General features: G+C 43.2%; 1 protein-coding gene across 3 annotated transcripts in view; it reads right to left on the bottom strand.

The window, feature by feature from the left end:
- LOC128640064 (uncharacterized) overlaps positions 1–25448 on the bottom strand; it is a 91369-nt gene extending 65921 nt beyond the window's left edge. The window contains exon 1 of one of the 3 annotated variants that reach the window (XM_053692385.1): positions 25362–25448. The gene's annotated coding sequence lies outside the window, so the exon portion shown is untranslated. Of the gene's footprint in view, positions 1–2885; positions 3023–10811; positions 10973–25361 lie in introns of those variants that run through there. The other 2 variants (XM_053692386.1, XM_053692384.1) reach the window with 2 other exon arrangements.
- Between the last annotated feature and the right edge of the window lie 319 nt (positions 25449–25767).

Here is a 25767-nt window from a genome sequence, read left to right as displayed (position 1 = left end):
AGCACTATCAAAGCCATAAAAGTCAGCCTTATTCCCCAACACATCTAGGCAGAACAAAGTCTCACTTAGCCGCTTCAATGCACTTTCGCATCCCATCTCACCATCCCTTATCAGTCCCGGGTGCGGTTGCTCAACTTGGATTCCCAGAGCTTGGTCTGTGCGCAATGTAGGGACCAACACAGCAGGTTGGGAAATGGGTGAGGATCGCCCCAACTCTATCTCCGACTTGAAACTATCAGGCGGAGGATCTTCACTGGCATATGTATTAGTGGCAAGCGCCGTCACGTTACTGTTGTAACCGTGTCCTTCTGCTGTGGTCTCTTCCACACTGAGCTCACAGCCTGTTGCGTTGATCGTCTTAGGGACAAAGCCCTCACTTCTATGTAGGCCGTTATGTTGCGATCCGGAGGTGGTGCCGTCCGCCATATTAAGTTCCGCTTGCTCCTCCTCTATGCCCATGACTTCCATAAGCCGGTCGAATCGAAGGCTTATCTGACGGTCAAAGTCCGCAAATAGGGTCTGCACCTGCAGAAAGAGGGTCTCTTCCATATTTAAATTTGAAGTAGAAGTGTTGCAGTAGAGTAGTAATTACTGCTTTTACCCCGGATTACCGGGGGGGGGGGGTAGGTAGACAAGCAGGCAGCCGCCTCCAACGTCTACAGTCCAGTCCAAAACCACTGATGCAATCCCAATAAAAAATATATCTCCCAGGTCAGCTTGTACTCTGTTATCAGGGCATATCACATTCTAAAGAATATGGGACATCAGGTGGCAGATAATCGGCGGATTCTCTCCCCTGCATCAGCAGGCTTCAGATTTGCGACCGCTCACAGCCGCTGCCCAGACACGCCCCCTTTACTGTCTCTTTAATATTTAACAAAGCAAACCAAGAGAAAGATCAATCTGATAAAAGTAGTAAACTGGAATTTATTTTTATTCCACACTTTCTCTAAATCATGAAAGTTTAATTTTGAGGTTTATGTCCCTTTAATTGAGGATCACTGGCACAAACATCTATAAAATAGTGGGAACTGCCATGTTGTAACTTAAGATACCTTTTCTGCTGTGGCCAATTAGGGGCAGTTATAAATAGGTCACTAGAGTGTGCAGCCAATGGCTGTGTAGAATATAACAGTGTTCTGCACTTCCATTTCTAACAGGAAATGAAAACCTCACAATTTCAGAATGAGATTACAGGAAAGGGGGAGAAAATAAATAATGAAAGTATATTCCAGACTTTAATGTATATGATTCATAATTTTATATTACCTTCTCAAAGTGTTTAATGTCCCTTCTCAAAAGTGTTTGATGTCACTGGCACAGAATGGAAACATGTTTAGGTATTTTCTATGCCTTCTTACACATGAGTGTTTATGCGCCAATATACTGTAGGAACCCAGCAGCACACTTTGAATTCAGAAAGCTAATAAAGTGAAACTAGAGGTATAGTCTGTGCTTAACGGAGAAAATTTCCTTATATCAAAGTTTCCATTATTGCACAATACCTCTCTGGGGGCGACTAAACCTCACAAAGACATGAAACCCACAATTTTTCTTTTACGATTTAGGTAGAACATACAATTTAAAAAACAAATTTTCCAGATTACTTCTTTTATCAAATTTGCTTCATTCTCTTGGTATCATTTGTTGAAGGAGTAGCAATGTACTACTGTTTTCTAACTGAACATATGAGTGAGCCTATGACAATCTCATACATACACACATTTTATATATATATATATATATATATATATATATATATATATATATATACACACAGCTACAAATCAGCAACTAGAACCTAGGTTCTTTGCTGCTCCTGAGCTTTCCTAGATTAACCTTTCAGCAAAGGATAGCAAAAGAAGGAAGCAAATTAAATAGAAATAAATTGTTAAGTTGTTTAAAATTGTATGCTCTGTCTAAATCACTGGTTTTCAAACCTGACCCCAGGCCTCCCCAAAAGTCCAGGTTTTCTGTATTGCCTTGGGTGAGAGCAGGTAAAATAACCATGTTAACTAATTAGCTGATTGTTTCACCTGTTCTCTAGTTCAGATATCCTCACTATATGGCCTGTTAGGGAGGCCTGATAACAGGTTTGAAAACCAGTGGTCTAAATCATGAATGTCTAATTATGACGTTACTGTCCCTTTAATAGCACCCCTTCTGGCTGGAAATATAGGAGAAAAAGAGCTGCTTTTCTCTTCCCCCTTGGTCAGTGTGTGCCAGAGGACATACTCCTGTGCAGGATTTCTGTACAAATATAGTGGTGCACTTTTCTGTACAGCAACACTAACAGAATCACTGAAGAGTTACACCCCTGATATCTCAGCACACAAAGCCAGCTCTCTTCTCACACAAACATAGAAGTCCACCTTTTCCTACAGGCAAAAGCAAGTCCCATTGTCCTCCCTTAGCAGAAACCAGCAGGCCTGCCCTTTTGGCAGGGCAAGAGGGGCCCCCCGCCCAGGGCCCCACACTTTCAGACATGAGAAGGTGCAATTTATATCCTGAAGAAGTGTACTACAAAACTGTTAATCTTTATATAAGTAACTGAATGTTGGGACAGGGGTGGGGCATACAGGGGGAGAGGAATACAAGAGCTGGACTGTGGGGCGTTGCAAATTTGTTTTGTCCAAATGCTAAGGGTGTCCCTGCTAACCAGCGGGTTCCTGGGAAAGTGTAAACACTGATACAAATACATCAGGAACCAAAGCTAAAGACTGTTACACTCATCTAGCTGCTAGTGAGCTTGAATTTGCTATAAAAAGTGAGTGTAGAGCCAAATAGGCTTGCAGCGACATAAGGGTTAAGGCTGTCTGGGAGAGTGAAGTTAGAGGGAGTTACTGGTGTTTGCAACAATGTTGCAGGTGTAGGGAGTGGCTTACCTTTCTTATGCTGATGCACTGCATTTCCTGTTCCTCTTTGACCTTGGACAAGAAGCTGACAAGTTGATCCTCCTGCACAGCAGCAGATTACTTCTCCATTCTTCAATCCTGTCATCATGAGGCGTTCCAGAAGATCATCCGTTCCTCCCCTGAGATTTAGGGAGGGAAAAGTTCCTGTTACTAGGCGTGGATTACAGGAGCAGCAGCTAAGTATTACTGAGGCTGATCAAATTACACCCCTTTCTCAACTAATTGAGGAGACACCTCCCTCCCCTCCCTCACCAGCTGTGGACCATGCTGCTGACAACCAGCCCAAGTTAGCACCTGGGCAAATAATAGAACAAAATCCCCCCAGGCCATACATCCACACTGTAGAAATTCACCCCCCTCCAAACCCCCAGGTTCATTTACAAACTATCCCCCCTCCTTTAAACCAACCCACCCCTCCTGCATTGGCCCCACAGGCAGCTAGTAACCAGGAACAGAATATATATTTGCAAACTATCTCCCCTGCTTTACACCAACACACCCCTCCTGCATTGGCCCCACAGGCAGCTGGTAACCAGGATCTTAATATTTTAGGGATGTTTGCATCCCTTCCACCGAATGCGGCAGGTGCAGTGGCATCCCTGCTTTCCTCTCTCGCGCAAGCGATTACTACAGGGACACCACTGCAAAATTTTAACTTGGCCCCTAGTGCAGCTGTTTCTGGCGAACTTGGCCCCCTGAATGTGGGTCCGGACGCGACGACACTCGTTTTGGCGCCAAAATCGCCATCTTTAATTCAAAATATGGCCCCTGACTCAGCACCTCCATCTATGGCCAGTCGCGCGCATCCTGTCACTGTGATACCGCCCCCTCAGATTGCAGTTGCTGGGCAGATTAATAGGCCCCCTCAGATAGCAGTTGCTGGGCAGATTAATAGGCCCCCTAGGAATACTGCCGTGCCCATTCCTGCAAGTAGGCACCCAAAGACTACCAGTAGGCCCCCACAGACTACCGTTAGGCAGTTTTCCCCTGGGCCCAATGTATTACCGGGTTTGGTGGAGGGTCCGGTCTCACCCCGGCAGCATGCGGTGCCTGATTCCCATCCCCGGCCTCCCGGTGGCTTCATGCGTCCGCGCGTGGGGTTACCTCTGACGTCACTTCCGGCCGAGCGTGCTTACGCTTCCGGTGACGTCAGCGGTCCCATTCATCAACGCGGTAGGACGGTGGCCAGAGGCGGACTCCTGGCAGGTGAGCACCGCAAGCGCTCTCTGGCCAGGGGCCGCCTAGTCGGTCGCCGGAGGGGCGGTGGGGACACTAGACAGCTTGCTAGTATGCGGGCGAGAGGGACAAATGTTGTTGAAAGTGATAGCGTGGCAGGGGAGCGTAGGGCCCAAGGCATTAACAGACAGACAGACCATGATAACGCAGTGAATGCTTTACAGAGGAATGAAAGTATTACGGGAAATGTTATGCAAATGAATGCTATTAACCCTATGGAAATGAATCAGAACACAACTAACGCTATTAATGTGCAAACGCATAATGTTAATCATACACATAACTTGCTTACAGTTGCTGCAGATGTGCACACACATCGTGTCAGCACGAATGTTGGCACTCAGCCAAATGCAGCTATCATTAACCAGGCACGCAATAACTTGCTTACAGTTGCTGCAGACGTCCACACACATCATGTCAGCACACATGTTGGCACTCAGCCAAATCCAGATATCATTGGTGTGAGTGCAGATAGGATGATATTAACTGAGGCAAATGTTCATGCAGCTAGGCTTAGCTCAGTTACTGCGGCTATGAGCAGAGATAATACTACTAGGGATTTGCAAGTGAGAATGGCTGGTATGAATGCTGCAAGGGATGTTAATATGGCTGCTAACATTAATGCTATTCATGCACCAGTGCATATGGTTCCCGTGCAAATGGTTCCTGCTGATAATGCCTCAATACAAGGGTGTTTGAGTGGGCAGAATGTGGCAAATGCTGGCGCTGTCCAGAGAGCGACTGATGCTGCGAATGTAGCACACGTGGGATTTGGGGCACCTCAGGTCACACCTGGGCTTCCCCTGGTTCAAGGGCAAAGTGCTCGCGATTTTCTATCTGTCTTGCAGGAGGTTTTGTCCGGAACACAGAACGCATCTGGCATGTCGTCAACTGGAACAGCTTCCTCTTCCGCTGCAGCGGCCTCATCATCAGCAGCACAGCAGACGGTTCCGGTGGCAGCTCAACAAGCAGCGGCTCAGCAGGCCCCCTCTATCATCGCTGAAGGTGTAACCTCGCCAGCTCCACAGACCACTCTTGCAGCAGCAGCATCCGCAGGGGAGGCGGCCAACACATCCTCAGCTGGAAATGGTGAGGCATATGCACCTAATCACCCTAGGGAACACTTATCTGATTCTTCCTCTACTGACTCAGAGTTAAGCAGTGACACGTCTTTGGGCTTAAAAACTAAGGGGCAAAAACGCATGTACAAGATGCTTAAAGAAATGAGGTCAGACAAGTTACAGAAAGATCAGAGGAACGAGGTAGTAACCACAGTAGCCACCGCGCAGCCGCAAACCACTTCAGTTGTGGGCAACAGGAAATTAGCTTTAGCTGGCGATGCTTTATCCTGCCCAATTTTCTCTCTTCATGGTCACTTGAAGAAGAAATTGGTTAGGAGAATTCAAGAGGGCAGATATGTTAATATTTTCGAACTGTCCCTTGAGGCGCATAGGCAGAAAGAGAAGAGTGCGGATGGAACGGGTCCCAAAAGAGTGAAGCGACCGGAAACATTTGACGAGTGGCTCAAGTGTTTCCGGATCCTTTCCTCTTGCTACTTAGATAAATTTCCAGATCAGGGACAGGCGCTCCTTAAGCATGCTGACACAATCCATTGGATTTACCAGCATCATAAAGAGGGAGTGTGGAGGGACTATGATTCCAATTTCCGAAGGAAAATGGATGGCAACCCTGCGCTAGCATTCGGGTCGCAAGAAATGCATCTGTGGTCCCGCCTGGGCGCTGAGAGATCACCCTCACCACCGTCGGGTAGCAAGGGCTCGGGTCCCCGCTTTCAAAGCAAAAACAGGCGTAAGGGTAGGGAGTGCTGGGCCTTTCAGGAGAAGAGGTGTGACAAAGGTGCAGCATGCCTGTACCGACATGTATGCAAGTTCTGCGGCGCGCAGCACCCGGGAGCGGATTGCTCCCGGAGAAAGGACATTAACACAGACAAATCAGCGTCACGGCAACCCCTTGCTGCTAAGGGCGCCCACCCCGGTGAGGGTGGACGCTCTTGAGCTGTGGTTGCGCACATACCCTGACCGCCAGGCAGCAGGCTTGCTCTTGGCGGGGTTCAGGGATGGTTTTGTGATACCCATCAATAAACCGGTAGTGGGTTCCCAGAATCATCGTAATTTGAAATCTGCATATCAATACCCAGGGGTGGTCAGAGAGAAGCTAGCAAAGGAAATATCACTTGGGAGGGTAGTAGGCCCCTTTTGCTCCCCTCCTATGGATAACCTGGTTATCTCCCCTCTGGGGGTGGTCCCAAAGAAGGAGCCAGGAAAGTTCCGCCTTATACAGCATCTCTCTTATCCTAGGGGCCAATCGGTCAATGATTCGATCGCCCCGGAGCTTAGCGCAGTTCACTACCAATCGTTTGATAAAGCCCTTGGCCTGGTCCGTGGGTTCGGGAGAGGTGCTTTGTTGGCGAAACTGGATATTGAATCCGCCTTTCGTCTCCTTCCTTTGCACCCTTCATCATTTCATCTTATGGGATGTAAATTTGAGGGAAATTACTATGTGGACAGATGCCTACCCATGGGGTGCGCCATCTCATGCTCTATGTTCGAATGTTTTAGTACATTTTTACACTGGGCAGTAGCCAAATTGGTGGGAGGGGATTATGTGGCGCACTACCTTGATGATTTCCTCCTGGTCGGGGAGTGCAATACAGACAAGTGTAGACACCTTATGGTCGAAATGACGAGTCTCATGTCACAACTCGGGGTCCCTCTAGCAGTGGATAAGACACAGGGTCCATGTACTACTTTGACCTTCCTGGGTATTGAGATAGACACCTTGCAGATGATATGCAGGTTGCCTACCGAAAAGGTACAAAACATGTTGGTTGCAGTTAGGGCGGCCGTTTCCAAAAAGTTCATATCCCTGAGGGAACTGCAGTCCCTTTTAGGCTTGTTAAACTTCGCATGTAGGGTGATCCCAATGGGCAGGGTTTTCAATAGGAGGCTGGAAGGTCCCCTTAAGGGCAACCCCAGTGTGTCCACGAAAATACTTGTATCACATGACATGCAGGATGACCTAAAAGTCTGGGAGGTGTTTTTAAGCCAATTTAATGGAATTACTGTCTGGCGAGATGCACCGATATCTAGTCAGATCCTGCATCTGTTTACAGATGCGGCGGGGTCACAGGGTTATGGTGCCTATTTCCAAGGGGAATGGTGCGCCGGACCCTGGCCTTTGGAATGGAGTTCTACTCCCCTGATCAGGAACATGACCCTCCTTGAATTGTTCCCTATAGTCATGGCGGTTGAGCTGTGGGGGCAGAGGTTTAAGAATAGGGCGGTAATGTTTTGGACAGATAACTTAAGTGTGGTGCATTCCATTAATAGGCTTTCCGCTTCCTCTGTAACCGTGGTTCGATTGCTACGGCATTTAGTTTTGAGGTGCCTCCAGCTCAACATTAATTTCCAAGCTAGTCATGTGCCAGGGGTGAATAATGTTATAGCAGATGCCCTATCTAGATTTGATTGGGCTACTTTTAGACGACTAGCGCCACGGGCGGCAGAGGCAGGGCTAACCTGTCCCGGTTTTCTTTGGCAGCTAGTGGAACGTGGCTATCCTTAATCCCATTGGTCCGCTCATCCCTCGCCCCTGCGACCTGGCGAACTTACGTTAGCCATTGGAAGGAATGGGACCAATTCTGCACTACGCGGAGGGCGGAGTCATCAGTCAGCTCTCAAGTGATGCTGGGTGAGTGGCTAGTAAGTATGCAAGCGCTAGGTTTGCGAAAAGGGGCGGTCCAGTCACGCATGGCAGCTTTATCTTTTTTCTTTAAACTACTGGGTTCCGGGGACCCCACAGGCTGTTTTTTCATTAGACAGACTCTCAAGGGTTGGGGGCGGATGCAGCCCAACAAGGGAGATATTAGGGAACCTATTACTCGGGACCGGCTTGAGAGGCTGGTAGCGGTTTTACCTAGCATTTGTAGGTCGGAATTTGAGGTTTTACTTTTCAAAGCAGCCTTCGTCTTGGCATTCGCAGGGGCCCTGCGTATTACTGAACTGGTGTCCCCATCTAAAAAGCACATGAAAAAGGGGGTGCAATTTGACCATGTCAAAATTTCGCCACCCGCTGTCTTACTTTTTATACCTAAATCAAAAACAGATCAAGCGGCTAGGGGTGCTTGGCTAACTTTTACAGCGCAAGGGGATCCTTGCTGCCCCATGGAAACTTTGGCGGAATACGTGCGCCATAGGCCAGCGGTGGCTGGCCAATTTTTGGTACACGAGAATGGAATGGCTCTTTCTATCTACCAGTTTCGTAGAGTCTTGGCGCTTGCGGTAGAATCGGCTGGTTTCGACCCCTCCAGGATTACCCCTCATTCATTCCGCATTGGAGCGGCTACAGACGCTGCTTTGCGGGGGGCACAGGAGCATACTATTAAAACACTGGGTCGCTGGCGATCAAATCGGTATAAGTTGTATGTTCGCCCATTATCTGGTAGCAGTGGTTCTCACCATGTGTAACGAAAAATGAGGGGGGGGGGGGCGTTTTGGGTGATTCACTTCTTACATAACACTTGTTTCTATTTTACAGGTGTACGCAAGGCTTCAACAAGGGTATGGATCGTGGGCCATTCCTTCATTCATTGGGCAGCGATCCGTGCTCTCACCAGGGGGGGGCAGAATTTGGGTTTCCCTGCATCAAAGGCTTCCATCCGTTGGCTGGGGTTTAAGGGTTTGTGCTGGCCCCAGCTCCCCAATGTTCTCACAGATGCCCATAGGCGGTGGGGTAAACCCAACATTATTCTAATACATTTAGGGGGTAATGACATGGGTGCCATTCCATCCCTTGAATTGACCAAAATTATTCAGTCAGACTTAGGCTGGCTTAGGGCTTGGATGCCGGGGGTAATTATAGGTTGGTCTAATGTAATAGCGCGCCGCCAATGGCGATATATGGGATCCTCAGGCGCAGCCTATAGGGTGAGAAAGAAGCTGAATAGGGATGTGGGCGCGGCCGTCACTGGTAACCAGGGCTTCGTGGTACGGCATGATGCCATTACAGCCGACAAGCGGGAGCTATATAGACCTGATGGGGTTCATTTATCTGATGTAGGGCTAGACTTATTTTTAGGGGATTTGTCAAAAGCTCTCGCTCCCTTCCTGTAAGTCAGGTCGGGTGGGTGGCGGCAAGTGATACCTGGGATGCTATCCCTTGTGGCGGGAGGTTTGCGGCCCAGTAGCGGCGAACGGGGGGAGTGATGGCCAGGCTGATGAGGGTGGGGCTCGATTACTTCAGTTAACTGGAGTGCCCCTCCCTCCGGGTAGGTAGGCCAGAAGAACTCGTAACACCCCTAGTAGCATTTCCATTTCTCGTGCAGAGTTTTCTGCTGTTGCCTTCCATTTGGCCGCTCTCCTCTGTAGTCCGGGGGGTTAGTCTTAGCCTCTCATTTGCCGCCATCTGTTGAATTAGTACCTGTCGGTTTAGTTAATAGTTAAGCCTAAAGTTATAGGTTAATAAAAGGGACCAGTGATGGTTCATAAATTTTACCCAAATTACTTGTGTCTGTCTTTATTTAAGGTTAGGCCCCGTGGGCCAGTTAAAGCACAGTTATTGCAATTATTAAAGTTAGGCCCTGTGGGCCAGTTAAAGCATAGTTATGTTTATGTTATTGAAGGTTATTTTTCCCCTCCCCTCTTCTGGGATCGACAAGGTAAGCCTTTAATCCCTTAAGTGAGTGTAGAGCCAAATAGGCTTGCAGCGACATAAGGGTTAAGGCTGTCTGGGAGAGTGAAGTTAGAGGGAGTTACTGGTGTTTGCAACAATGTTGCAGGTGTAGGGAGTGGCTTACCTTTCTTATGCTGATGCACTGCATTTCCTGTTCCTCTTTGACCTTGGACAAGAAGCTGACAAGTTGCCCGCCCTCCCACCCATTTTGCGGCATGAGAGTTTAGGTAGGGTGCTAAGGCTGAGGTAGGGATAGGTGTCCTAATCTATGTAAGCCCTTGGCTGTAGTTTTACCTCCCTCTGCGGCTAACCGGCTTAAGCGGCAGGTTGCCTCAGAGCCTATTGGATGGTAGGTTAAAAGAGCACCCTAACTGCGGGAGGTTTGCGGCCCAGTAGCGGCGAACGGGGGGAGTGATGGCCAGGCTGATGAGGGTGGGGCTCGATTACTTCAGTTAACTGGAGTGCCCCTCCCTCCGGGTAGGTAGGCCAGAAGAACTCGTAACACCCCTAGTAGCATTTCCATTTCTCGTGCAGAGTTTTCTGCTGTTGCCTTCCATTTGGCCGCTCTCCTCTGTAGTCCGGGGGGTTAGTCTTAGCCTCTCATTTGCCGCCATCTGTTGAATTAGTACCTGTCGGTTTAGTTAATAGTTAAGCCTAAAGTTATAGGTTAATAAAAGGGACCAGTGATGGTTCATAAATTTTACCCAAATTACTTGTGTCTGTCTTTATTTAAGGTTAGGCCCCGTGGGCCAGTTAAAGCACAGTTATTGCAATTATTAAAGTTAGGCCCTGTGGGCCAGTTAAAGCATAGTTATGTTTATGTTATTGAAGGTTATTTTTCCCCTCCCCTCTTCTGGGATCGACAAGGTAAGCCTTTAATCCCTTATGTTTTCATGTCAGACTGAACTTTATTTTCCAAAATCCTAAATAAAGTTTAAGTATCCCCAACTAGAACAGAAGTTTACTTACCCAATAACCAGATCCTGTTATCTGAAACTTGCCTGCCAGACCAGTACTGAAACAAATAAACTCTGCACACAGGGAAAGGTGGGGAAGGAAAACCCCTTTCTCTTTATTTAGCCAATGACAGCAGTCTTCACATTGAAAGGAGGAGCTATATTCCACCTACATCACTGGTTTTAAAACCTATACTCAAGCCACATTTTGATGATATCTGAACTGGAACACAGGTGAAATAATCAGTTTATAGTAAACATACGGCTAGATTTAGAGTTTTGTCGGTAAGGACCCTCGTAGCTAACGCTGGCTTTTTTCTGGCCGCACCATAAAAATAACTCTGGTATTGAGAGTCCACATAAAGGCTGCGTTAGGCTCCAAAAAAGGAGCGTAGAGCATTTTTAACGCAGCTTCAACTCTCGATACCAGAGTTGCTTACGCAAGCGGCCAGCCTCAAAAACGTGCTCGTGCACGATTCCCCCATAGAAAACAATGGGGCTGTTTGAGCTGAAAAAAAAACTAACACCTGCAAAAAAGCCGCGTTCAGCTCCTAACGCAGCCCCATTGTTTGCTATGCGGAAACACTTCCTACGTCTGCACCTAACACTCTAACATGTACCCCGAGTCTAAACACCCCTAACCTTACACTTATTAACCCCTAATCTGCCGCCCCCGCTATCGCTGACCCCTGCATATTATTATTAACCCCAATCTGCCGCTCCGTAAACCGCCGCTACTTACATTATCCCTATGTACCCCTAATCTGCTGCCCTAACATCGCCGACCCCTATATTATATTTATTAACCCCTAATCTGCCCCCCACAACGTCGCCTCCACCAGCCTACACTTATTAACCCCTAATCTGCTGACCGGACCTGAGCGCTACTATAATAAAGTTATTAACCCCTAATCCGCCTCACTAACCCTATAATAAATAGTATTAACCCCTAATCTGCCCTCCCTAACATCGCCGACACCTAACTTCAATTATTAACCCCTAATCTGCCGACTGGAGCTCACCGCTATTCTAATAAATGTATTAACCCCTAAAGCTAAGTCTAACCCTAACACTAACACCCCCCTAAATTAAATATAATTTTAATCTAACGAAATTAATTAACTCTTATTAAATAAATTATTCCTATTTAAAGCTAAATACTTACCTGTAAAATAAATCCTAATATAGCTACAATATAAATTATAATTATATTATAGCTATTTTAGGATTAATATTTATTTTACAGGTAACTTTGTATTTATTTTAACCAGGTACAATAGCTATTAAATAGTTAAGAACTATTTAATAGCTAAAATAGTTAAAATAATTACAAAATTACCTGTAAAATAAATCCTAACCTAAGTTACAATTAAACCTAACACTACACTATCAATAAATTAATTAAATAAAATACCTATAATTATCTACAATTAAACCTAACACTACACTATCAATAAATAAATTAAATACAATACCTACAAATAACTACAATGAAATAAACTATCTAAAGTACAAAAAATAAAAAAGAACCAAGTTACAAAAAATAAAAAAATATTTACAAACATTAGAAAAATATTACAACAATTTTAAACTAATTACACCTACTCTAAGCCCCCTAATAAAATAACAAAGCCCCCCAAAATAAAAAAAATGCCCTACCCTATTCTAAATTACTAAAGTTCAAACTCTTTTACCTTACCAGCCCTGAACAGGGCCCTTTGCGGGGCATGCCCCAAGAAGTTCAGCTCTTTTGCCTGTAAAAAAAACATACAATACCCCCCCCCCCCAACATTACAACCCACCACCCACATACCCCTAATCTAACCCAAACCCCCCTTAAATAAACCTAACACTAAGCCCCTGAAGATCTTCCTACCTTATCTTCACCATATCAGGTTCACCGATCGATCCAGAAGAGCTCCTCCGATGTCCTGATCCAAGCCCAAGCGGGGGGCTGAAGAGGTCCATGATCCGGCTGAAGTCTTCATCCAAGCGGCGCAGAAGAGGTCTTCCATCCGATTGAAGTCTTCATCCAAGCGGGATCTTCTATGGTCATCCATCCGGAGCGGAGCGGCAGGATCCTGAAGACCTCCGACGCGGAACATCCATCCTGGCCGACGACTGAACGACGAATGACGGTTCCTTTAAATGACGTCATCCAAGATGGCGTCCCTCGAATTCCGATTGGCTGATAGGATTCTATCAGCCAATCGGAATTAAGGTAGGAATATTCTGATTGGCTGATTCCATCAGCCAATCAGAATCAAGTTCAATCCGATTGGCTGATTGGATCAGCCAATCGGATTGAACTTGATTCTGATTGGCTGATTCCATCAGCCAATCAGAATATTCCTACCTTAATTCCGATTGGCTGATAGGATTCTATCAGCCAATCGGAATTCGAGGGACGCCATCTTGGATGACGTCATTTAAAGGAACCGTCATTCGTCGTTCAGTCGTCGGCCAGGATGGATGTTCCGCGTCGGAGGTCTTCAGGATTCTGCCGCTCCGCTCCGGATGGATGACCATAGAAGATCCCGCTTGGATGAAGACTTCAATCGGATGGAAGACCTCTTCTGCCCCGCTTGGATGAAGACTTCAGCCGGATCATGGACCTCTTCAGCCCCCCGCTTGGGCTTGGATCAGGACATCGGAGGAGCTCTTCTGGATCGATCGGTGAACCTGGTATGGTGAAGATAAGGTAGGAAGATCTTCAGGGGCTTAGTGTTAGGTTTATTTAAGGGGGGTTTGGGTTAGATTAGGGGTATGTGGGTGGTGGGTTGTAATGTTGGGGGGGGTATTGTATGTTTTTTTTTACAGGCAAAAGAGCTGAACTTCTTGGGGCATGCCCCACAAAGGGCCCTGTTCAGGGCTGGTAAGGTAAAAGAGCTTTGAACTTTAGTAATTTAAAATAGGGTAGGGCATTTTTTTATTCTGGGGGGCTTTGTTATTTTATTAGGGGGCTTAGAGTAGGTGTAATTAGTTTAAAATTGTTGTAATATTTTTCTTATGTTTGTAAATATTTTTTTATTTTTTTGTAACTTAGTTCTTTTTTATTTTTTGTACTTTAGATAGTTTATTTCATTGTAGTTATTTGTAGGTATTGTATTTAATTTATTTATTGATAGTGTAGTGTTAGGTTTAATTGTAGATAATTATAGGTATTTTATTTAATTAATTTATTGATAGTGTAGTGTTAGGTTTAATTGTAATTTAGGTTAGGATTTATTTTACAGGTAATTTTGTAATTATTTTAACTATTTTAGCTATTAAATAGTTCTTAACTATTTAATAGCTATTGTACCTGGTTAAAATAAATACAAAGTTACCTGTAAAATAAATATTAATCCTAAAATAGCTATAATATAATTATAATTTATATTGTAGCTATATTAGGATTTATTTTACAGGTAAGTATTTAGCTTTAAATAGGAATAATTTATTTAATAAGAGTTAATTAATTTTGTTAGATTAAAATTATATTTAATTTAGGGGGGTGTTAGTGTTAGGGTTAGACTTAGCTTTAGGGGTTAATACATTTATTAGAATAGCGGTGAGCTCCAGTCGGCAGATTAGGGGTTAATAATTGAAGTTAGGTGTCGGCGATGTTAGGGAGGGCAGATTAGGGGTTAATACTATTTATTATGGTGTTAGTGAGGCGGATTAGGGGTTAATAACTTTATAATAATAGCGGTGCGGTCCGCTCAGCAGATTAGGGGTTAATAAGTGTAGGTAGCTCGCTGCGACGTTGTGGGGGGCAGGTTAGGGGTTAATAAATATAATATAGGGGTCGGCGGTGTTAGGGGCAGCAGATTAGGGGTACATAAGTATAACGTAGGTGGCGGCGCTTTGCGGTCGGCAGATTAGGGGTTAATTATTGTAGGTAGCTGGCTGCGACGTTGTGGGGGGCAGGTTAGGGGTTAATAAATATAATATAGGGGTCGGCGGTGTTAGGGGCAGCAGATTAGGGGTACATAGGTATAACGTAGGTGGCGGTCGGCAGATTAGGGGTTAAAAAAATGTAATCAAGTGGCGGCGATGTGGGGGGACCTCGGTTTAGGGGTACATAGGTAGTTTATGGGTGTTAGTGTACTTTAGAGTACAGTAGTTAAGAGCTTTATGAACCGGCGTTAGCCCAGAAAGCTCTTAACTACTGACTTTTTTCCTGCGGCTGGAGTTTTGTCGTTAGATGTCTAACGCTCACTTCAGACACGACTCTAAATACCGGAGTTAGAAAAATCCCATTGAAAAGATAGGATACGCAATTTACGTAAGGGGATCTGCGGTATGGAAAAGTTGCGGCTGAAAAGTGAGCGTTAGACCCTTTTTTGAGTGACTCCAAATACCGGAGGTAGCCTAAAACCAGCGTTAGGAGCCTCTAACGCTGGTTTTCACGGCTAACGCCAAACTCTAAATCTAGGCCATAGTTATTTTACCTGCTCTCATTCAATGTATTCCTGAAAATCTGGCCTGTTAGGGAGGCCTGAGAACAGGTTTGAAAACCATTGACCTACATGCAAAGAACAGATTCTGAGAGTGTTTTGACAACAATACCTCAATAGCAAACAGTAAAATACAATACAAATAACAATACCTCAATAACTTCATTATCATTTACTATATTACTAGTATCAGAAACTGCTTAAATGGACATTCTAGTTTAAAAACAATGTTCTCTTTTTCATTAGAGCATTTTATTTTAAAACAAATTCATTTTCTTATTTTGTGTTTAACCTTTTCACATCGTTAGGACATTTCATGCCGTCCTAAAAGCGATGGGCTTTAACATCGATAGGACCCCTACCTTATATGGTATAGAGATGCGCACCCAAGAATTTTTTGTTTGAATATTCCGGGAGATTCATTTCCCTGAATATTCGGTGGCTACACTATTCAGTATATATGAATGTAAATGTTTCAAGGCTACATTATTTACCTTAAAGGGACACTGAACCCAAATTTTTTCTTTTGTGATTCAGATAGAGCATGAAATTTTAAGTACCTTTCAAATTTACTCCTATTATTAAATTTTCTTCATTCTCTTGTTATCTTTATTTAAAATGCAAGAATGTAAGTTTAGATGCCGGCCCATTTTTGGTGAACAACCTGGGTTGTTCTTGCTGATTGGTGGATAAATTCATCCACCAATAAAAAAAGATGTCCAGAGTACTAAACCCCCCAAAAAAAGCTTAGATGCCTTCTTTTTCAAATAAAGATAGCAAGAGAATGAAGAAAATTGATAATAGGAGTAAATTAGAAAGTTGCTTAAAATTTCATGCTCTATCTGAATCACGAAAGAAAAAATTTGGGTTCAGTGAGTGTCCCTTTAATGTGATCTGGAGAGCGCTCTAACAAGGTAAGTAAAGTATTAACTCCTTAAAAAAATGAAAGTAAACAAATAAATACTGACGATTACTTGTAAAATCAGTGCACATTTGCGTGCGTTGATATTACAAAGCGGAGCGCAAATATTGCCCGTTGCGAAAGCGATATTTTGCGCTCCACTTGTAATCTAGCCTTTACATTTTATGCAATTCTACTGTGTTTAAGGTCCTTTAAAGGGACAATAAACACTTTGAGAAGGTAATATAAAATTATAAATCATATAAATTAAAAAAGTCTGGAATATACTTTCATTATTTATGTTCTCCCCTTTTCCTGTAATCCCATTCTGAAATTGTGAGGTTTTCAGTTCCTGTTAGAAATGGAAGTGCAGAACACACAGCCATTGGCTGCACACTCTAGTGACCTATTTAAAACTGTCCCTAATTGGCTACAGCTGAGAAGGTAACCTAAGTTACAACATGGCAGCTCCCACTGTTTTATAGAAATTAAAACTTTACACCTATTTTGTCAATATTTTAACAGCTAATGAAAATTTTAAAAATACATATACATATGTTATTCTCAGACTAATCTTTTCTTTGAATGCATCATTCTATCTATCATTTATTTAGTGTTTAAATGATTACTAACTTTTTTTTTTTCTCTGCAAAATGGAACAAACATTTATCATTTAAAATACCATAGCAATGTAATGTACCTTAGGATTTTAGGAAACAAAGCTCCATTTAGCAGTAAAATTATATTTCTTTTAATCCCGATGACATCACGTCATCCAGCCCTCAAATGTGGGCCGTATAAGGGCTAACAATCTTGACAATCGGATGTGTATTATTTGCATATAATTATATTACAGTCTCCTCATTCAACGCATGCGCAATACAATTAGCTTCCTCTCGCATGCGCATATTGCGGCACTCAAGCCGACATGAGAGCTAACTGGAAAAAAAAACCATCCAATGACATTGCAATAACTCGTGCATGCGCATTGCATCTCGGAGTCGCCATCTTACAACTGCAGTTGTCAGCACGGATTGGAAATCCATAACGCAAGTCAACACAGTGGGTTTGGAAAAATTTCATATTTCAAACATATATATTTTGTAAACGGTACACATTTAATAAATGAACAACATTGAAAAAAACTTTATTTACATGTATAGTTTTGCGATATAACCGTTACAATTCTGACTATAGTGTCCCTTTAATGTCCCTTAAGTGTGCATTTTATTAACATATAAATACTGTATAGCAACCCTCAGTCAATGAGAACTTTTATAACTCAGACCCTTATGTTTACCAGCCACCATGTTAAACATAGACTTCAACAGATTCTGAATCTGCCACTGATAACAAGCGTATCTCTGCATAATATTATTTAAAGCAAATATTATTCTGTGTACACAGTATCACATAACTCATGTTACATTTAACTCTGTAAACAGTGAAGGAATAATTTGTTTTCCATCATAAATATTACACAACCGCAAAAAAGTAGCTTTACAACTTAAAACAAATATTTATAGGAAAAGCTACTGCATCTCCTTATTTTCAAGTGGGTAAGCAACCCTCTAATCTAATCTAAAAAAACATAATTTATGCTTACCTGATAAATTTATTTCTCTTGTGGTGTATCCAGTCCACGGATCATCCATTACTTGTGGGATATTCTCCTTCCCAACAGGAAGTTGCAAGAGGATCACCCACAGCAGAGATGCTATATAGCTCCTCCCCTAACTGCCATATCCAGTCATTCGACCGAAGACAAGCAGAGAAAGGTGAAACCATAGCATGCAGTGGTGACTGTAGTTTAAAGTTAAAAAATACCTGCCTTAAAATGACAGGGCGGGCCGTGGACTGGATACACCACAAGAGAAATAAATTTATCAGGTAAGCATAAATTATGTTTTCTCTTGTAAGGTGTATCCAGTCCACGGATCATCCATTACTTGTGGGATACCAATACCAAAGCTAAAGTACACGGATGAAGGGAGGGACAAGGCAGGTACTTAAACGGAAGGTACCACTGCCTGTAAAACCTTTCTCCCAAAAATAGCCTCCGAAGAAGCATAAGTATCAAATGTATAGAATTTTGAAAAGGTATGAAGCGAAGACCAAGTCGCCGCCTTGCAAATCTGTTCAACAGAAGCCTCATTTTTAAAGGCCCATGTGGAAGCCACAGCTCTAGTAGAATGAGCTGTAATCCTTTCAGGAGGCTGCTGACCAGCAGTCTCATAAGCTAAGCGGATTATGCTTCTTAGCCAAAATGAAAGAGAGGTTGCCAAAGCCTTTTGGCCTCTCCACTGTCCAGAGTAGACAACAAACAAAGCAGATGTTTGACGAAAATCTTTAGTAGCTTGTAAATAATATTTTAAAGCACAAACTACGTCAAGATTGTGTAATAGACGTTCCTTCTTTGAAGAAGGATTAGGACACAATGATGGAACAACAATCTCCTGATTGATATTCTTATTAGATACCACCTTAGGTAAAAACCCAGGTTTGGTACGCAGAACTACCTTATCTGCATGGAAGATAAGGAGAATCACATTGTAAGGCAGATAACTCGGAAACTCTATGAGCCGAGGAAATAGCTACCAAAAAAAGAACTTTCCAAGATAAAAGTTTGATATCTATGGAATGAAGAGGTTCAAACGGAACCCCTTGAAGAACTTTAAGAACCAAATTTAAGCTCCATGGCGGAGCAACAGGTTTAAACACAGGCTTGATTCTAACTAAAGCCTGACAAGATGCCTGAACGTCTGGAACATCTGCCAGACGCTTGTGCAAAAGAATAGATAGAGCAGAAATCTGTCCCTTTAAGGAACTAGCTGACAATCCTTTTTCCAATCCTTCTTGGAGAAAAGATAATATCCTGGGAATCCTGACTTTACTCCATGAGTAACCCTTGGATTCACACCAATAAAGATATTTACGCCATATCTTATGATAGATTTTCCTGGTGACAGGCTTTCGTGCCTGAATTAAGGTATCAATGACTGACTTGGAGAAGCCACGCTTTGATAAAATCAAGCGTTCAATCTCCAGGCAGTCAGTCTCACAGAAATTAGATTTGGATGGTTGAAAGGACCTTGAAGTAGAAGGTCCTGTCTCAGCGGCAGAGTCCATGGTGGAAGGGATGACATGTCCACCAGATCTGCATACCAAGTCCTGCGTGGCCACGCAGGCGCTATCAAGATCACTGATGCTCTCTTCTGCTTGATTTTGGCAATCAGACGAGGGAGCAGAGGAAACTGTGGAAACACATAAGCCAGGTTGAAAGACCAAGGTGCTGCTAGAGCATCTATCAGCATTGCCTTGGGATCCCTGGACCTAGATCCGTAACAAGGAAGTTTGGCGTTCTGGCGAGACGCCATGAGATCCAGTTCTGGTTTGCCCCAACGATGAATCAATTGTGCAAACACCTCCGGATGGAGTTCCCACTCCCCCGGATGAAAAGTCTGACAACTTAGAAAATCCGCCTCCCAGTTCTCTACACCTGGGATATGGATAGCTGATAGGTGGCAAGAGTAAGTCTCTGCCCAGCGAATTATCTTTGAGACTTCTAACATCGCTAGGGAACTCCTTGTTCCCCCTTGATGGTTGATGTAAGCCACAGTCGTGATGTTGTCCAACTGAAATCTGATGAACCTCATTGTCGCTAGCTGAGGCCAAGCCTGAAGAGCATTGAATATCGCTCTCAGTTCCAGAATGTTTATTGGAAGGAGTGTCTCCTCCTGAGTCCACGATCCCTGAGCCTTCAGGGAGTTCCAGACTGCCCCCCAGCCTAGAAGGCTGGCATCTGTTGTTACAATTGTCCAATCTGGCCTGCGAAAGGTCATACCTTTAGACAGATGGACCCGAGATAGCCACCAGAGAAGAGAATCCCTGGTCTCTTGATCCAGATTTAGTAGAGGGGACAAATCTGTGTAATCCCCATTCCACTGACTGAGCATGCAGAGTTGCAACGGTCTGAGATGTAGGCGTGCAAACGGTACTATGTCCATTGCCGCTACAATTAAGCCGATTACTTCCATACACTGAGCCACCGAAGGGCGAGCAGTGGAATAAAGAACACGGCAGGAATTTAGAAGTTTTGATAACCTGGTCTCTGTCAGGTAAATCTTCATTTCTACAGAATCTATCAGAGTTCCTAGGAAGGAAACTCTTGTGAGAGGGGATAGAGAACTCTTTTCTTCGTTCACTTTCCACCCACGCGACCTCAGAAATGCCAGAACTATGTCCGTATGAGACTTGGCAATTTGGAAATTTGACGCCTGTATCAGGATGTCGTCTAAATAAGGGGCCACTGCTATGCCCCGCGGTCTTAGGACCGCCAGAAGTGACCCCAGAACCTTCGTAAAAATCCTTGGGGCTGTAACTAATCCAAAGGGAAGAGCTACAAACTGGTAATGCCTGTCTAGGAAGGCAAACTTGAGAAACCGATGATGATCTTTGTGTATCGGAATGTGAAGATAAGCATCCTTTAAATCCACTGTAGTCATATATTGACCCTCCTGGATCATAGGTAGGATGGTACGAATAGTCTCCATCTTGAATGATGGAACTCTGAGGAATTTGTTTAAGATCTTGAGATCCAAAATTGGTCTGAAGGTTCCCTCTTTTTTGGGAACCACAAACAGATTTGAGTAAAAACCCTGTACCTGTTCCTCCTTTGGAACTGGATGGATCACTCCCATAACTAGGAGGTCTTGAACACAGTGTAAGAATGCCTCTCTCTTTATCTGGTTTGCAGATAATTGTGAAAGGTGAAATCTCCCTTTTGGAGGGGAAGCTTTGAAGTCCAGAAGATATCCCTGGGATATAATTTCCAACGCCCAGGGATCCTGGACATCCTGGGCGAAGAGCGAAAGTCTGCCCCCTACTAGATCCGTTACCGGATAGGGGGCCGATCCTTCATGCTGTCTTAGAGGCAGCAGCAGGCTTTTCGGCCTGCTTACCCTTGTTCTAGGTCGGTTTAGGTCTCCAGACCGACTTGGACTGAGCAAAAGTTCCCTCTTGTTTTGCATTAGAGGAAGTTGATGCCGCACTCGCCTTGAAGTTTCGAAAGGCACGAAAATTAGTCTGTTTGGCCCTTGATTTGGACCTATCCTGAGGAAGGGCATGACCTTTTCCTCCAGTGATATCAGAAATGATCTCCTTCAAACCAGGCCCGAATAGGGTTTGCCCCTTGAAGGGAATGTTAAGCACGTTAGACTTTGAAGTGATGTCAGCTGACCATGATTTAAGCCATAGCGCCCTGCGCGCCTGTATAGCAAAACCAGAATTCTTAGCCGTTAGTTTAGTCAAATGAACAATGGCATCAGAAACAAAAGAATTGGCTAGCTTGTCAAGTATGTCATTGAATGGAGTCTCTACCTGTAAAGCCTCTTCCAGAGACTCAAACCAGAAAGCCGCAGCAGCAGTGACTGGGGCAATGCATGCAAGAGGCTGTAGAATAAAACCTTGTTGAATAAACATTTTCTTAAGGTAACCCTTTAACTTTTTATCCATTGGATCTGAGAAAGCACAACTGTCCTCGACAGGGATAGTAGTACGCTTCGCTAGGGTAGAAACTGTTCCCTCCACCTTAGGGACTGTCTGCCAAGTCCCTTGTGGTGGCATCTATTGGAAACATTTTCTTAAAAATAGGAGGGGGAGAGAACGGCACACCTGTTCTATCCCATTCCTTAGTAATAATTTCTGTAAACCTTTTAGGTATTGGAAAAACATCAGTACACACCGGCACTGCATAGTATTTATCCAATCTACACAATTTCTCTGGCACTGCAATTGTATCACAGTCATTCAGAGCAGCTAAAACCTCCCTGAGCCACACGCGGAGGTGTTCAAGCTTAAATTTAAATGTAGACATATCAGAATCAGGTTGAATCATCTTCCCTGAGTCAGAAACATCACCCACAGAAAGAAGCTCTCCTTCCTCAGCTTCTGCATATTGTGAGGGAGTATCAGACATAGCTCTTAAAGCCTCAGTATGCTCTGTATTTCTTCTAACTCCAGAGCTGTCTCGCTTTCCTCTAAACCCAGGTAGTCTGGATAATACAGCTGACAGTGTATTATCCATGACCGCCACCATGTCTTGTAAAGTAAACGATATGGGTGCCCTAGATGTACTTGGTGCCATTTGAGCGTGAGTCCCTTGAGAGGGAGTCAAAGGGTCTGACACGTGGGGCGAGTTAGTCGGCATAACTTCCCCCTCGTCAGATTCCTCTGGTGATAAATTTTTTAAAGACAGAATATGATCTTTATTACTTAAAGTGAAATCAGTACATTTGGTACACATTCTAAGAGGGGGTTCCACCATGGCTTTTAAACATAATGAACAAGGAGTTTCCTCTATGTCAGACATGTTTAAACAGACTAGCAATGAGACCAGCAAGCTTGGAAAACACTTTAAATCAAGTTAACAAGCAAAAAATAAAAACGGTACTGTGCCTTTAAGAAAAACAAATTTTGTCAGAATTTGAAAAACAGTGAAAAAAGGCAGTAAATCAAACAAAATTTTACAGTGTGTATAATAAGCTAACAGAGCATTGCACCCACTTGCAAATGGATGATTAACCCCTTAGTTCAAAAAACAGATAAAAAAGACGATACAGATGTTTTTTAACAGTCACAACAAACTGCCACAGCTCTGCTGTGGCCCTACCTTCCCAGCAAATGACTTTGGAAAGCCAAATAGCCCTTTAGAGGTGTCCTATAGCATTCAGGGGACTCGTTGAGGAAAGCTGGATGCTCAGTCTGAAATTTGTACTGCGCAATTAAGCACTAAATTAGGCCCCTCCCACTCATGTTAAACCAGTGGAGAGCCTCAGGAAACTGTTTCTAGGCAAATTTAAGCGAGCCATGTGGAAAAAACTAGGCCCCAATAAAGTTTTATCACCAAAGCATATATAAAAACGCTTAAACATTCCAGCAAACGTTTTATATTGCAAATTTATAAGAGTATTACCTCTCAGAGTAAGCATGATACCAGTCGCTATTAAATCACTGTATTCAGGCTTACCTTACATAAATCTGGTATCAGCAGCATTTTCTAGCATTTACCTCTCTAGAAAAAATTTGTAACTGCACATACCTCATAGCAGGATACCCTGCACGCCATTCCCCAGCTGAAGTTACCTCTCTCTTCAGTTATGTGTGAGAACAGCAATGGATCTTAGTTACAACCTGCTAAGATCATAGAGATCACAGGCAGATTCTTCTTCTATTTTCTGCCTGTGACAAAATAGTACAACTCCGGTACCATTTAAAAATAGCAAACTTTTGATTGAAGAAAAAAATAACTACTTTTCACCACTCCTCTCTTACTACCGCCATGCTTGTCGAGAGTTGCAAGAGAATGACTGGATATGGCAGTTAGGGGAGGAGCTATATAGCAGCTCTGCTGTGGGTGATCCTCTTGCAACTTCCTGTTGGGAAGGAGAATATGCCACAAGTAATGGATGATCCGTGGACTGGATACACCTTACAAGAGAAACATCTGTATGGAGCATTGGGCCTGGCTGCTGTATAGGCAGCATTTCTGCAAAACGAGAGAAGTAGCATGGCCTAATAATGTCTGGAGGGCTAACTCAAAGTGACTCTAGAGTTAGTAAAGCCTTAAAGTGAAGGTAAAGTTCGCTATATCACATTATTCATGTATACAGGTCACCCTAAAATAATGGTACTTTCATTCATCATTTTTTTATATTTTTATTATAAAGTGAGTTTTCGCCGTTTATATTTACCTTATTTCAATCTCAAAATTCAACCCGGTGTTTTTTATGTTTTTTTTTGGCTTGCGGGTCACGTTTTAACAGTAGCCAATTGAAATAATGGCCGTTAGGCGGCCGTCATATTACATCATTAGTCTCTTGGATGATCTGCGCATGCGTTCCTAAAATGTTATTTGACTGTGAAGACAAGCGAGCTCCCGTTGCGCGCATGCTTATTGCAAATGTTTGGTTTTGCATGCTTATTGCAAATGTTTTGTTCAAAACGGCGACAATGTTGGTGTCTCAAATCCGGAGTGATACAATTTTTACAAGCGCATTGGTGACTGTAGAAGACTCTATGCACATGCGCAGTTCGTTGAATCCTCGTGAACGCGCTTTGGAGACCGCTCTATACTTCAGACTGTCAAAAATAAGGAAATGACTGATGGGAGGAGTCTGTAACAGCACGGCGGTAGGGAAATAAAAAAACTGTTTATTAGAAAAATATATAATCGTTTGGGGAAAAGAAGGTAGCGATTAGATTGTTTAAAATTTGACTAATTCATCTGTAAATAGAGATAGATAAAACTTTAACTTCACTTTAAAGTGACAATAAATGAGGGTTTTATATTAAATGTCTAGCTATGCATAATGAAACAACTTTGCAATATACTTTCATAAATAATTTTGCTCTCTTTTCATTTAATTTAGTTCTGAAAATTGTGGATTGACTCCTCAAGGATAACCCTGTTACATACCTTTCCCTAATTGGCTTTAAAAGGGACAGTCTAGTCAAAAATAAACTCATGATTCAGAAAGTGCATGCAATTTTAAACAACTTTCCAATTTACTTTTATAATCAAATTTGCTTTGTTCTCTTGGTATTCATTGTCGAAAGCTAAACCTAGATAGGCTCATATACTAATGTCTAAGCCCTTTCTAATCAGCCTCTTATGTCAGTGCATTTTGAAAGTTTTTCACAGCGCTACTTGTTCATGTGTGCCATATATATAACATTGTGTTCACTCAAGGCTAAAATGGAAGTCTGTCAAAAGAACTGAGATAAGGGGGCAGTCTGCAGAAGCTTAGATACAAGGTAATCACAGAGGTAAAAAGTATATTAATATAACAGTGTTGGTTATGCAAAACTAGGGAATGGGTAACAAAGAGATTATCTATCTTTTTAAACAATAAACATTCTGGAGCAGACTGTCCCTTTAACTAATAACAACTGAAAAACATGGCATTTTATTCTAACATTATGACTGTAATTTGCTTTGTTCTCTGTGGACTAAAGTCCAAACAATATGCACATGTAAACAGAAACTCAGAGTCACCCAGGAACCCATAAACATTCGCACACACCTTTTAAGATGGTTAACTATAATTCCAAGCCCAATTCTTCACATTACATTTCCTCTGGTATTTGATTTGTTTTATGATGCCCCTTGACAGTGTTGGGGATGTATTCCTGACTAGCTTGAGTCTACTTCTAGCCTTACCTTTTGACAAGCAAGTCTTCCAGCAGTAAACAGTGCTCTGTATATTGTTCTCTGTGATGCCAATATTGTCAGGGAGGGAGATGACGCAGCAACACTTAGAAAGCGGCGAGGAAATAACAGATTGAGGGGGAGGGGGAAGATCAAACAGGCTAGCAACGGACAAAGTACTGCCAATATCAGCCTTAGTAGGAATTGCTGTCCCTTTTCTGCACTTAAACCAACCCCCTAAGCTAACTTGAAAGTATCTACTCTCTTTAAAAAAATGGATATAATGTACAGTATAGAAAGTAAAAAAGAAAAGATAAGTAGCACTTTTTAAAAAAAATCTAGAGGGTTATCAAGTTAAAATATTAACGGGATACTAAAGCCGATTTGTTTCTTTTATGATTCAGATAGAGTATGCAAT

Source organism: Bombina bombina, chromosome 9 (genome assembly GCF_027579735.1).
Source record: "Bombina bombina isolate aBomBom1 chromosome 9, aBomBom1.pri, whole genome shotgun sequence".
NCBI classification, from domain to species: domain Eukaryota; kingdom Metazoa; phylum Chordata; class Amphibia; order Anura; family Bombinatoridae; genus Bombina; species Bombina bombina.
This window is presented reverse-complemented; position numbering and strand designations above follow the sequence as displayed.